The sequence below is a fragment of the Ursus arctos genome, unplaced genomic scaffold, assembly GCF_023065955.2.
Source record: "Ursus arctos isolate Adak ecotype North America unplaced genomic scaffold, UrsArc2.0 scaffold_29, whole genome shotgun sequence".
Lineage (NCBI taxonomy): Eukaryota > Metazoa > Chordata > Mammalia > Carnivora > Ursidae > Ursus > Ursus arctos.
Genome location: NW_026622974.1, coordinates 34,699,595 through 34,714,513, shown reverse-complemented (window position 1 = coordinate 34,714,513; position 14,919 = coordinate 34,699,595). Strand labels below are relative to the sequence as shown.

The 14,919-nt window shown below is 38.6% G+C and overlaps 1 pseudogene; it reads left to right on the top strand.

Annotated features, from left to right (window-relative positions):
- The first annotated feature begins 7,700 nt into the window (after positions 1-7,700).
- Positions 7,701-8,612, top strand: LOC113260994 (proto-oncogene serine/threonine-protein kinase mos-like; annotated as a pseudogene).
- Positions 8,613-14,919: the final 6,307 nt, after the last annotated feature.

The following is a 14,919-nucleotide window of genomic DNA, read 5'->3' as shown; positions in this document are numbered from 1 at the left end:
CAGTTCCCAAGCATAGTCATTATGCAGTTTTAGAATTATAACTCAATTATTGTTCCCTTTGCTATCCAAAGACAAAACCTTCAAGATTTGACGAATTTGAATGCCTTTAGGAAATTATGGTTTCTGAATTACTGTAGAAAGCACCAGCCGAAATTTTGTTTGCTATAAAAATGGGTGTGAGGCAGGGTTGCTCATAATGGTGTTTTCTCAGTTAAAATGTGTCTATCTTGGGGGCGCCTGGGTGGCACAGCGGTTGAGCATCTGCCTTCGGCTCAGGGCGTGATCCCGGCGTTACGGGATCGAGCCCCACGTCAGGCTCTCCACTATGAGCCTGCTTCTTCCTCTCCCACTCCCCCTGCTTGTGTTCCCTCTCTCGCTGGCTGTCTCTATCTCTGTCAAATAAATAAATAAAATCTTTTAAAAAAAATGTGTCTATCTTTTTCTGTTACTCATGTCTGATGTTTGGTTAACAAGTTCATTCTAGCCAACAATGGGCCCAACCTTATTACAATGGGTCTAGTCCTTAAGGTACTTTTACCTGCAGCATAACCCAAGAATCTTCATTTTTAAGTTTTATTATATTTTTGTTTTTAAAAATAATAACTGTAGAATAACACACTAGTAAGGCATACAATTCCTAAGCGTAGCGTTCAGTACATTTTACACATGTATTGCATTTCACATATCCCACAAATTTCCCTCATGCCCCTCCTGTTCACTACCCCTGCAAAGATAACCACTAGTCTGACTTCCTTCACGAAAGATTCATTTTGCTTACTCCCAAATCTGCATTTTAATAAGGACCCCAAGGGATTCTTCTGTACCTTAAAGTTTGAGAAACACCGATGAGGTCTGGAACAAAAAATGAAATAGACATCTCTGATTCAGGTCCTTCAAATAAAACAAAGCACAAAATCCATGTGTTTAGATTGATCTGTAGTGTGGTGATCACAAATCAATATTTTCAATTTCATCATGAAAGCTCTGCAAGGAAATAAAATAGAGCTTTGTGCCTGTGCTAATATTGATGCCAGATATCAGAGAGGTTCACCTGAAACCAGGCCCCTACAAATTCCTATTATCATAAATAGACCATGATGCTTCCTGGACTCAGAGTGCAACTTCATTTGCATGGGCAGGAAATTCAGATTCAGGTCATGTTTTTTCCCTGTCAGCTGTGGTATATTTTCCTTACCCATTCTAAATCTGTCATTTTCAGTCTGATGTGTAAACTTTATGGTTTACTGTAATTTTAATATTGAATGCAATCTTACCAGGTTGTAGGAGGTGACAAACCTTTCAATGAATTCAAACAAAGCTATAAAGATAGGAACTCTCCACATCCACTCTTTATGGTTTACAAAATTTTATTTTTGGTTGAGTAAGGAAAATGATATTTCCTCATCTTTGGTCATCTTTCCCCTATTCCTTTAGCAATATCTTGTAAGACCCTATGATTCTTCAGAATATCATCAGCAGTCCCTTTTGACTTTCTGGACCAACTTCTGATGACCTGCCTGCCTGATAATCTACTCATTTCCTCTCAGCTAGCAGTGGCTACTCAATGCATTTAGATCTGGAACTTCTGAGAGCATCACATCAAATCGATATTTTCTAATTAAATAGACATTCGAACAAGGCTACATTAAGTTTCTTTCATCTCTGATTGTGGGTTGCAATGGATCCAGCCACTTCCCAGAACATCTGAGGGGTGATGATGTTTGATAATGTTTGTCAATGTCTATAGGTGATTATCCAAATATTTTCATTACTTGTAGTTTCCATTAGCATATTCTACAAAGAAGGTACAACTTCCATGGATATCAGTGGTCCAGAGTTAAGAATATTCATCAAATCCTATCAAAGTTCACTCTCACTCTGACTGACTCCAACACAGTCTTTGCCATTCATGCAAATGCTGTAAGTTCAGAGCATGTCTGTACTGTCATAATGACGAGTGAAAATTTTGCACCAAAAATTTACATTTTATTCTTAACGAGTAAATCCTGTAAAGCAAAACTATGACTACCGAAGAGAGGAAATGAATAATGTTAATGTCCATATTACGTATTTATATGGGGTACCTGTATATCTATAGAAGTATTTCTGTTCACTTCTAAACAGCATTTTTCACATTGTGATGCGTAAGGTGAAACTTGTTTTGTTGGGGGTTTGGGTTTTGTTTTTTTTTTTTTAAGATTTTATTCATTTGAGAGAGAGAGAGCAGAGGAGCAGAGGGAGAGGGACAAGCAATCTCCACGCTGAGTGCAGAACCTGGCACGGAACTTGATCCACCGACCCTGAGCTCACGACCCCGAGCTCATAACCTGAGCTGAAATCACGAGTCACACGCTTAACCTACTGAGCCACCCAGGTGCCCCTTGTTTTGCTGTTAATTGCGCCAGCTTTTTTTTAGTAGCACTGGGCTAACATGAAGCAAGTTACTATGAGCACTTTCCTAGAAATGAAAATTGACTTTGTATTTTCCAATATAAAAATAATACAGATGCGGGGCGCCTGGGTAGCGCAGTCGTTAGAGCGTCTGCCTTCGGCTCAGGGCGTGATCCTGGCGATCCGGGATCGAGTCCCACATCAGGCTCTTCCGCTGTGAGCCTGCTTCTTCCTCTCCCACTCCCCCTGCTGTGTTCCCTCTCTCGCTGGCTGTCTCTCTGTCACATAAATAAATAAAATCTTTAAAAAAAAAATAATAATAATACAGATGCATTGTAAATTATAGACAACACAGAAAAGTAGAAATAAGAAAAAAACACTTGTACGCACTCATCCCTGGACAGTCATTACCATTGTGATATATTTCCTTGTGAGTTTTTTCTGACTGCGATTCTGACACGTTGTGATCACTTTGTAGTCTACTTATTTCATTTGCTATTTTATGATGCTCCCGGTTACTGAAACACTTCATCAACACAATTGTTAATAATTACATATTTTACTGTGTGAATATAATATAGTTTAATTTACCATTTGTCTAATGTTGACAATTAGCCTGCTTCAAATTTTTTACTGCTAGAAGTAAAACTATGATGAACATCTTTGTTCATAAGACCTTTATATTTCTGATTATTTCCTTTAGATGGATATTCTGAAGAATTAATGCAGGTCAAAGGGAATTATCTTTAGAGTATATACCATGCATTTTTGTCCCAAAGAATGACACCAAATAACGCATCTGTCAATAATGTGTCCTTTCTACTCTGCTATTGTTTCAACCCTTAAACCCAGCCTTAGCCAGCTCCTGTTTAGAACCGTTATACATAAAATGAGTTACACCCTCCTTAATGGCCAGGCTCATCTAGCAATGAAACTAGATGAAGAAAAAAAGGGAAGAAAAAATAAAGGGGGGAAGGAAGGATGGAAGGAAGGAAGGAAAGAATGAAAAGGAAAGAAGAATGGAAGAAGGAAGGAAGAAAAAAAGGGAAAAGGGAAGGAAAGGAACGAAGGAAGGAAGGAAAGGAAAAAAGGAAGGAAGAGAAAGAAAGAAAGAAAGAAAGAGGGAGGAAGGGAGGGAAGAAAGGAGGGAGGGGGAAAGCAGAGTGAAGTAAGGGAGGAAGACAGGCATACAGGAAGGCAGAACTTCTATGAAGGAGCCCGATCTGCAAAGTTTCCCCAGTCCAAAGGCTAGTCCTGCACACTAGGTAGTTCTTTACCTCCTTCTTCCGATTCATGACTAGAGACTTACTTATGCATATAGCGGGTTCCAAATTTCAAAATCCAAGGCATGTGAAAATAGAAACAGACTTAAAATTAGCCCTCTTTCTCCTTTTTCCAGGCTCTATGAGTTTTCACACACATCTGTTTGACTCTCCAGTTTATTATTGTGACATAAATATTACCCCAAGTTCACAAATAAGAAAACAAACTCAGAGGCTTTAAGTGTCTTCTCCTGTGTCAGCTAGTGAATGGTAAGGCCAGGGTTCACGTCCAGGTTTTGTAACTCCAATTTTAATTGCTCCGAGTTTTCTATGGCTTCTTGATTTCAATTCGCTTATTTGATTTCTTGTGTCGGCATGGCCCTGGCACTCTTAGATTCTTGCCTGGGCTTTGCTTCTTTAGTCTGGGCTTCTTGCCTAGTTCCTTCAGATTGCCACTGCCCACATCTCAACCTGTCAATTTGCCAGCTTTGTGTTACTGAAATGTGTTCATTTAAGAAAACTTCCTTTTGGTGTGTTTTAGACAATGAGGAGACTTTATTAGAATATCTAGTGGAGATATTTCCCCTTACCTGTAACCACTGAATCCTTGTGCATTTAAAGGTCTGACCTGTTCCTCTGCCAGGAGTCTCCTGTGTGCCTCTACTACCATGCTTGGTACAGGAGAGCAGGTGTTCTTCCTGTAAATTCCCCACACTGGTCCAGTTGCTATCCCATTGTGGAAAAAACTCATTTTTTCTCAACCTTATGTCTCATCTTCCTGGGAACATAAAATACCTTCCCATCTGACTGAGTTCTGGCCATTGAAATGTGAATGAAAGTCCTATGTGCTGTTTCCAGGCCTGGAAAAGTCTTGCATGTGCATTCAACTCTTCACACTCATTCCCCCCACACTGGCTTGAAGCAGACCTTTGAAGGCACATGTGGAAGACGGCAGAGCTACAGACAAAAAGAACCTGGGTTCCTGAATCATTGCTTGAAAGAGAGCCAACTTCCAAAAAGGAAAATCCATTTAGGACTTTAAATGAGCAAGGACTTCTTTCTTGTTTGTCCCATTATACATTTTGGGGTTTATATGTTTCACCAGTTAGCGGACTCCAACTAGTATAGCCATGAACATCTTTGTAATTGCTAATTAAGGAGAACCTCGTTAGTGTTGTGGTTTGCCTATAGAGCAGAATTAAAGACTTTCATTTTTAAGTGGGAATTTTCAAAAGGAGTTTGTGTGTGTGAATGTGCATGTTTGCGTGTGATCAAATACTTTTGAGGAGCTAGGACTCTTATAGTTCCTTCAAGCTTTTAACCTGTAAAGCAAACCTCTGTTAACGATACTTTGCTTTTTTAAAAGGCATGTAGTCCCATTGCATTCACAGAATCTTATCCCAGGCTTAGAAGGGGACAGATCCTTGTGAGAGTGAAGTGTCATAACCCAGTCCACCGAGGCAGTGCTAGGACAATGGCAGGACTCTGCAAGGAAACCCACGTGATCATCTAGTAGGCGAGACCACTGGGCAGAATAGACCTACTCCCTCTTCCCATTTTAGCTATCAGCTGCAGAGTGTCATGAGTCCAACAGGCCATTCTTCAGGCTATCGAAGGTGTGATAAAGGGTTAATTAAGAGGCCTTGATCACTGAGGGTGTAAGAAGCAATGTTTAAATCCAGAAGATGAGAGGATTCAGAGCTCCCTTACCAGAGATAAGGAAGTGAGAAGGAGGAAGGACTTGTTCTGAGAGGAAGACTGGCTTCCACTTCGGTGGCGTTGATCCTGACACCAGCCAGCAGCCACTCTTGTTTCATTCAGTGACTAAGTATCCTCTTCTCTTCTCTCCACAGGCCCATCCATTCTGTTAGATGACCTAATTCCCTTATCTCTGCCTTTCATGTGTGTTTAGCACACTACCGAGTGATCTCACATGCATTTCTAAGTATTAACATCTTTTGGAGATGGCTTGCCAGAAACTGAAATTTAAAAAAAAGGGGTGGGGAAGCAAAGGGAAAGAAGCCAGGTATAATTTATCCATATTTTATTTCATTCCATCCTGTTTTTTAAAGTTAAAAAATGCTAATCAAATATTGGTCTGGTTCTTGGGCTGAAGCATAGTCTGTCATGTGTTTTGGCTAGGCTGTGACAAGCTTGATAAACCAATTTCTAGTAAAGAGATTGAATCAGTAATCAAAGTCTCCAACAAACAAAAAATCCAGGACCAGACTGTCACTGGTGAATTGTACCAAACATTCAAAGAAGATTTAATACTTAAACTCTTCCAAAATATTGAAGAGGAGAGATTGCTTCCAAACTCATTTTACAAGGACAGCATTACTCTGATATCAAAATCATACAAGGATGAAAGAAAGAAAGAAAGAAAGAAAGAAAGAAAGAAAGAAAGAAAGAAAGAAAAAGCAAGCGGTGGGGGCAGACGGGTAGGGTGGGGTGGGGGAAAGGGAGGGAGGAAGGAAGAAAGAAGAGAAAGAAAACTATAGACCAATATCTTTGATGAACATAGATGCAAAAATCTTCAACAAATATTAGCAAACCACATTCAACAATACATTAAAAGAAGCGTACACCATGATCAAGTGGCATTTCTGGATTTATTTGTCTTACCAGTAGTCTGCCCTGCTGAGAACAACCATGAACATTTTTGCATAGCAGCATTGTGGATTAAAGAACACCTCACAGGTCAAAATTAACTATCAAGAGATATTCACCAAAGTAATCCCATCATCATATTAGCTGAGTTATGAGAAGAAAGAAACCCTCATGATTCTGGATAAATGAAAAATTCATTTAAAAAGTAATTTTAGTTTGCTAAATTGTTGCAGGTCTATATATTTGTGAGACATCCCAATTCTGAGCTTCTTATCTCTAGCAGCGTGTATCTTTGTTCCTCTTCAGTCAGCCTTTTCCTAGCGTCACATCCTGAACCACCATCTCCCAAAGCAGCTTAAATATCCCGCTGATTACAGCCCTCCTCATTCCAGAAATCGCATCCATTGCTGTGGATACATGTGATCTTTAAGCTCACTGAAGTTTCTGATGCTCTGACCCCCTCACCTTTCTTGCAGGTCATCATCCACTCCCCCACCCCAGCCCCTACTGCCTCCCTGTCTGAATTCCTTCTGATCCAGCCTAGACTTTATGCCACATCATTTCAAGAAATTTCTCATCAGAATCACTTCACTTTGTGCCATGCCTGCTAACTGAAGACCCTTCTCAGACCTATCATTTGCCTCTCTGCTCCTATCCAGACCCCTGAAGATGAGCACAGAACATCGTGCTGAAGATACGCTGCCTCTTCCCTCAGCTCACCTCCCCGGTCACTTGGATTAGCCCTCTTTCCCATCCCTTTCAGTGGCTGTCCCTAAAATCCATCACTCTCTCCAGGCATCATCTCCTCTCCCCAACCTCTTCTCCTTCAGCAGGTATTTCCTCACAGTTTATGGGGGGGGCTCTTTCTCACCCTCTTTTCCCACAAAAATATGCTTCTTGAGAACTGCGCCATCTTTTTCTCATGTCCTAAAGGAAGAAAACTGCTACCTAAGACCCCCAACTATCCCTTAGATCCTGTCAGCTCTCAGTTACTCAGGGTCTTTATGCTCTCAATTACCTCTTCTCTTTCCTGCATCATCAGCGTCCCCTCAACTGCATCCTTCCTTCAGCATCATATAAATATGTTCACCTTTCTCCCATTTAATAGAGCCTACCTTTGACCTCTCCTTACTCTTTCCCTTCTCAAGTACCCTTCCCATAAGAGGTGTTTATACTTCCTGTCTCCACATCCCCTTTTGCATCCCTCAACCTCTTGCAGTTTGCTGCTACTTCAACCACACTATTGAAATCACTCTTGCTGAAATCATTTCAATCACTTCCAGATGTCTAAATTTAAAGGCTAGGTTTTTATTCTCTTACTTGACCTCCCTGCAGTATTTGATGCTCTTGGTCAATTCCACCTCTCCAAGTGCTTTTTTCCTGGTTCTTGAATAATGTTCTCCCTATTCCTCCTCTAACCTCTCTAACCAGTCTTTCTCAGTCTGCCTCCTGGACTCTTCTTTCTAGCCATATCAAAAAAAATGTTTAAAAACAGATTGGCTGGCATCCCAGTGAATTTCTGGGCTGAGCTCAACATAGCAAGTCTCCGTCATGACAATTTCGTGTACGTTGTGGCTGCCAGCACGGGCCTGTGGGCTTTAACAGTCTATATACCATAATCATGGAGTTTGGTGGCAATGTCAGTTTACAGCAAGTCATATACGGTGCTATCAGTTGCCCTGAGGAGGAGGAAGGGGGCCTCACTGCTGTGCCAGAGAGCAATTAAATTTGGGAAGGTGTACACTTGCATACATCTCTGGAAATAAGCATTTGCTAGACGTGTGAATGGCCTGCATTTTCTTCAGCCATAAAGCATTGTGCACTTGCATCCGAGGCTGGTAAACTTTTGATTGGTGAGCAGGATACTTGCAAAGTTGGTGACTGGTTGCTCTGAGAAGCTGCAAGATCTGTGCTTCCACAGACTCCTCCGTACGACCCAGATGGCACACACACCCACCCAGCCCCGGGACTCCTAAAAGGAGAGACCATGTGACCAAAGCTGACATCTGTTCCTTTGTCATCACTCTCTGGCAAGTGACTTGCAAGGAGATGCCTTCTCAGGAGAGCTCTACGCTGCAGGGGCCTGTGACCTTCCTCCGTCTCTCTCAGCAGCTGTCGTCTCCGACTGTCTCTGGGAGAAGGCTCGAGATCATCTAATGCTGCTGGATGGCCAGGGCTTTGCAGGGTCAAGTGCAGAACTTGTGGTTGACTTTAACTGTTTGAAAGCTAAATTTGGGGGGGTCTGGCTCTGTGGGTAGAACATGCGGGGTCATGAGTTCAAGCCCCACGTTGGGTGTGGAGCCTACTTTAAAAAAATTTTTTTTAATTAAAAGCTGAATTTGGCTGACTCTGAACCCATATCAAGATAAGCTTTTGTCTTTGTTTCTATTCATTTTTAAAGAAGTGAAGACGTAGAAAAAAAACGCTGATAGGAGGGGTTTTTAGAAAATAAAGGTACTAAAAACTTAAAGAAATTTTCCCAAATTTTTAGAAACTTTATTATTTGTGATTCTGCTTCCTCAAGGGAAAATTATTTTTAAGTGACCTTCGAATAACCATTAATTGAACTGGAGAGCTAAGACTAAACCATAGGTATAGCTTGTATATAATTTATATGATAGGAGTGCGTAAGTGCAGAAACTGCAGAAAGGCTTTGATGTCATCAGATAATGAGGGTGGAAGACAGACTGCGTGGGTTCACAACATGGCTTTGAAACTCGCCTGCTGGATGAGCTTGGACAAGTCACTTAATTTCTCCCCACCTGTTTACTCATCTGTAAAGTGGAGATAACGTCTGTGCCCAGGTGCACGGTCTCTGTGGCAGCTGCCCTGTCAGTACACGCAAGGTGCTCAGCACCGGGCCTGGCGCACAGTGTTCACTCAGTGAACGAGTGGTGTGCTCTTATTGTTACAGCTCTTGTTCATATCCTGACTTCTCCTGAAGCAAAAAGAAGTCAAAATCTAAAAATAATAATAATAAAAAAAATGAGTGTGTCATGTCGAACCTAAGGTAAAAATGGTCATAAAAACTCTTTTAAAAACTCTTTGAACAGAAATTTCTATTCACCTTGTATATTTATTTTTGTTACTCCGCTAACACACACCCCTTAGAGTGGCCAAACAGTTTTGAACTCTATATTATTCAATAAGCAAGAAAATGCCAGGAATCCAAATCTATCTAGATTAAATAAATGCATTCAGTGCCGTCTCAAAAATCCATATTCCCACAAAAAGGGATGAGAAAAGACAGCAAAATCGTATCTCAAATTTATTATTCCCATTAGTCCCTCCTGATTTTTTTTCTTTACTTCTTTCATTTTTGGTGTAAAGACAAAGGCCTTAGTCTCTCTAGTTGAATTCTAGAGCTTTAACAGTAATAGATATCCTGACCGTGCACCTGCTGTGTGCCTGGCATTATTCAGGCCCTTCGGAGGGTCTCTGCTTCCATGAAGCTTAAAGTCGAATGTGGTTCTCAAAAACGGGATCTAAAATGCTATTTTGTCAGTTGTCAGTATTGTCTATGTTCATCTCTTAACACTGTATATTAAATTAAAATTGGCATCTTGAAGTTTAAATGACAGTAACATAAGAATTAAATGTCAGTCTCTTTGCATGTGTCTTCATTTATTTTTTTTTAAATGATCAAATGCCTACTCTGTGCTAGAAAATGTGAAATTTTAGTCCGGATAGTAATAATCTTTTTCACAGATGTTTCTTTTATGTAAAATTAGAAAGAATCCTGCTATCATTATAGATCTTATTGAACAGTTCCTATAAGTGGCTTTTTTTTTTTTTTGGTTTTGCTGGAATCTAAATGAATTATTTTAAAATCTGGGCCAGTGGAACATTAAAAAAAAAGTCCTAAATAATTTATACTTCGTATTTGTCAAGGTAAAACATTTCCACATAGGGTTTTTTTCAAGAAGAAAGCATATTTCACAATATGCATAACTGTTTCTTGACTTAAGTGGAATAAACTAAATATTAACAAATTCATCTCTAAGAAACCATTTACAAATACAATTAATAAAAGTCCCCTACTTCTAACATGTCTTTCTTAGTGTTACATGTACCACATGACAGACAAATATGTCATTAATAATCACAACTGTGTAATGTCACAGTCATCCAGGTGGGTACCCACTTCATTAAATTAACAAGTATTTATGGAATCTTCATAATGAGCTGGTAGGACAAGCTCTATCTTCTTTTAGTCTATACGATGGCAAAAGGGAGGTATTTTAAACATGGTGTATGATATAATAGCTAATATTTATTGATTGCTTACTTAATAAAGTACTTCCCTTGTATCAATTCATTTAATCTTCATAAGTCTTGCTGATGGATACTGTTATCCCCACTGTAAAGTTGAGGAAACCGAGGCACCGAGGATTAAGTAATGCACTGACAGTGACACAGACACACTCGGAAGAGACACAATAGGGTCTTGACTCCATAGTCTGGTTCAAGGTCCTGTTCTTGGCCCCCACGCCATATTCTCATATAGCAGTCTCCTTCCCGAAACAATTCGCTGCTGTCTTTTTCTATTTGCCAAAACATAAAAGTTTTTCTTCCATTTGTTTTTAATCCTAAGGAAAATGTTCAAAAGTATGACCTGCTTCTGTGTCTCCTATCAAGTAATAATGGTCCTGGTGTTCTGGACATTGATTTAGGTGCTTCTTTTTATCCCTAGGTTCTTTGAAAGCGCCTATCATTATAATGCCTATGCACTCAGACAAATATATGAGACATGCTTTAAAGAAGAGACATAAATTTCCCCTGGTCTCTATTACATTTTAATAGTGTGAAGAATAATGCAGTGGACAGATAATGGAGGAAGGCGAGGAATTGTGGGAGGAAGCTTCTTTAATGTTTTTTTTTTTTTTTTTTTGGCTGAATCACCAAATAAAAACTCAGACCTTGGCTACGCTGGGGTAGATTTCTGAATCTTGGACCAAAAAGACAGAGAAATGATGGTAACACTGTGGTGCAATAGTATAAACCCTGTGACATACATCTAATCCATCAGATTTATAATCGAGGACTAGGCCAAATGTTAACGTGTTTTCATTAGGTTTTCTTGTACTTCCAATAATAACTGTCTTTGGATAAGACACACAGTGCATCTGCCTTATAATGAATTCCACAGTATAGAACAATCAGAGCTCTGCTAGAGAAAGAATCTAAGTTGTTTACATATCAGATATGACTGCATAAATTAGCCATGAAACAAAAATGCTGTGTATAAAGATACTAGAAATACATCAGGATAAAACCTAACTCTACGTTCTCATGTTTTCACATTCTTTGGGGCATGAGTGACTTCCTTTCTGAGTTTATTTGCAAGTAAATCTTTTAGTTAATTTAACAATTTTAGTTTTATTGGGTTCTGTTTTCTTAAAGTTGGGAGTAGAATGGAGGCGTGGTCAGCCCCAAGTTCAGGCTCCGCCCCTGTGGGATAGGAGTCTTGGCCATTTGTCACTCTCGCTTACAGTTTGTAAGGCCTCAAGTCAGCAGCAGAGAGGTGAGAACTTGTCTCACAAGGCCCTGTCTTACAAACTCCTTCTGAAATTTTCATGCCAGTGGCAGCATGCCAAGGAGCAGCTGGTGCCCTGGGGAAAGGCAGGGAGCTCCCCATTTAGAAACAGCTCTGTGGATCACCCCCAAAAGCCATTCTTCCTGCAGCTGCCATGAAGGGCGTGGACCAAAAACAAGGAAATTGTTTAAATTCAGTGTTGGTTCCAAATGTAATTTTTGGTGACATAATTTTGAAAAAAGAAAATTATAAGTTTAGTTACTTAAAAGACAAGAAATTACAAAAGAAGTGCAATAATTTATATTACCAAAACACCTTTAACATTCAGAATTTAAAGTACTTTTCGTTCCTGAAATTAATATAGTTCCTATTGTCCAGAGAGATTTGTAGCCTAGTGGTTCTGGAATTTTTAATCTTATTTATGCCAAGTGAAATGCACAGTACCTGATACTTTTTAAAAATATAAAGCCTAACAACATATATTTGTGAGTACAATAATATTTACACAGAAATCTCTCACCTTATATTGCTCCAAAATATATGTAAGAAATAGTTAACTTGAATTAATAGTGTGCTTACAAAGACACTTCCTAAAGTGTCGATCTTTCACTCCTAAATCCACTTTCACCATTCTTACAAGGTACCTTGATTATAATTAGAATATTTTATTGTTATTTAATATTTATTTTCTTACAGCATTTGTGTTCAGCCTTTTTAAGTAACATTACATGATAATATCACATTATATTAATCTTCAAAGTGACTGCAAACAATCAGTGGTGATGGAGGTTAGTTCGTTTTATGCTGATTTCTTTTTGTTGCTGATGTTTGACTAAAAGCAACATATAATAAAAGAAGGCTAATAAGATATTGATCCTGAATAAATGATTCACCTTAGACATTGTTTTGTGGACATCTGTGTCTTCTCTTTCATTTCTATATTGAGCCGTCAGTCCTTACAGTACAGAGTTCACAAAAAGTCATTATTTACAACTTCTGTCCTATTACACTCTACCCATCATTACATCATACTGTTCAGTATCATAACTACTGTACTATGATATATTTCTATCTTCCTTAGTCTTATTTTTACCTAAGCTTTTTAGTTACTAAAAATTTAAAACCAGTATCTTTATTTCTGAAATCAAATCAGTGCAGTCATAATTATCCAGTTTCTATATTGTTATTTTTGAAATCTGTAGCCATATTCATTACTACAAAATAGTATTTTAATTTTTTAATTTTTAAAAAAAATGTATTTATTTTAAAGAGAGAGAGAGAGATGGAGGAGGGGCAGAGGGAGAGGGAAAGGGAGAGAATCTCAAGCAGATTCTCTGCCAAGCGTGGAGCCCAACGCCAGGCTCGATCTCAATCCTGAGATCATGATGTGAGCTGAAATCAGGAGTAGGGTGCTCAGTCAGCTGAGCCACCCAGGCACCCCTAAAAAATAGTATTTTAAAAGATACATAGCTCAATGCTGTTTCTCAGTGTCTGATCTGATAGCCTTTGATGTTCTTCTGTAGTTTATGTGAAAACCAAGAGAACAAGAGATACTGGTGTAAATTAAAGCAAGAATTGTGAGTCAGAGAACCAGAACTCTAATCCTGAGTTTGCCACCTAATAGCATTGTGACATTTAGAGAAATCCATTTTGTATCCATAAAACTGGAATAAGACATCCTGTCTCCTTGAGTTGTTTTGAGGCTTAATGAGCTATGGTTTATTAAGTGACCAGTACTATGCATGACCTCAAAGAGGTGGTCAATGCATGTTCCTTTTCTTTCCTTCATTTGAATCCCAGTTTCCTCATCTGTAAATCAGCAACAATAACACCTTGATAGTTCAGTGGGGTACTAGAGCTGGCTTATACCAGCTCGTGAGAGCTGCTTGCTAAATTTTTAGGAACTTTGCAAGCCAGTTTTTAAACACAGCCAATAATAAAGATGAAATGATACAAATTTACAATTAAATAAACTATATTAAAACACAGATGTATATATTCAAAGCGTATCACTTTGTAAGTGTTTTGCTATTATCTATGTTCTTGAGGTTATTTAGGTGTACTGTATCTATGTGGTGAAAATATTATATAAAGGACACCACACTCAGTGGAGTCATCATGTTGCTGGAAGCTTGAAATTGGCCATGGTCGAAGTATTTACAATGCAGAAATTGTCAAACTCTTTAAGTCTGAGATTTTTTTTTCCTAAGAGAGCTGATTGCTAATATTTATCAGCACTATAGATACCTAACTGGGTTTGAAATGGAAAAGCCCTCCATACATATAGATAATTGTAGGGGTTCCTTCTAAGTTTAAAGTTCTAATATTCCTACAATGTTGAAAACATTATATGACAAGACAAACAGATGCTGTTGGTGATCATGGAAACATCAACAGTTAATAGTAGGTTGACTGTAAAGGTTGGAAGGAAGTAGCCCTGAAGATTGGGTATGATGATGATTGGATCCTCAGATTCAAAGAGATTTAAACATACGACCATAATCATTTGGTAGGCATGTATTTCAGGAAGTAAATTCTGCAAATAGCCCTAAATATCGTTTAGTCTCTCATTCTAATTATAATCTGTAATTTAGTGGTTCCACTTTTAAAATAGACGACGATACCTGCATGTTCATTTTTTACAGTATTATGATGTACATTTAAAAGATGCTTTGTTGGTAAAAGGTCAGTGAGCCTTGTAAATGACTTTTTTCTGAAGTCAAAGGTGTTTGCTCCTGAAAATATATTTTAATTATTTGAGACCGTAATATCCACCAAAAAGTCGTGGGGGGGTAGGTTTTACTCAAAACTTCCCAGAAAAGAAAAAACTGAAACTTTTAAATACATGCTAGCAGTGAAGTATTTATATATATTTTTATTATTTGGAGTATTTTTTCATGTTAGTGCTATTAAAAGAAGCTCTAAAATCCCATAAAACTCTACTTTGAAGCAGCTATTTGCTCCTAAACTTTTTTTTCATTTTCAGGAACAAGTTGAGTCTGCTAAAAAAGCAATCTCAGCATGCCAACTTTGAGAAAATAAAAAATGATAAATTGTAATGTTTGGGAAAATAGTATAAATTAGCCATTTTGAAAATAAAATCTGGAAAATATAAAGAAT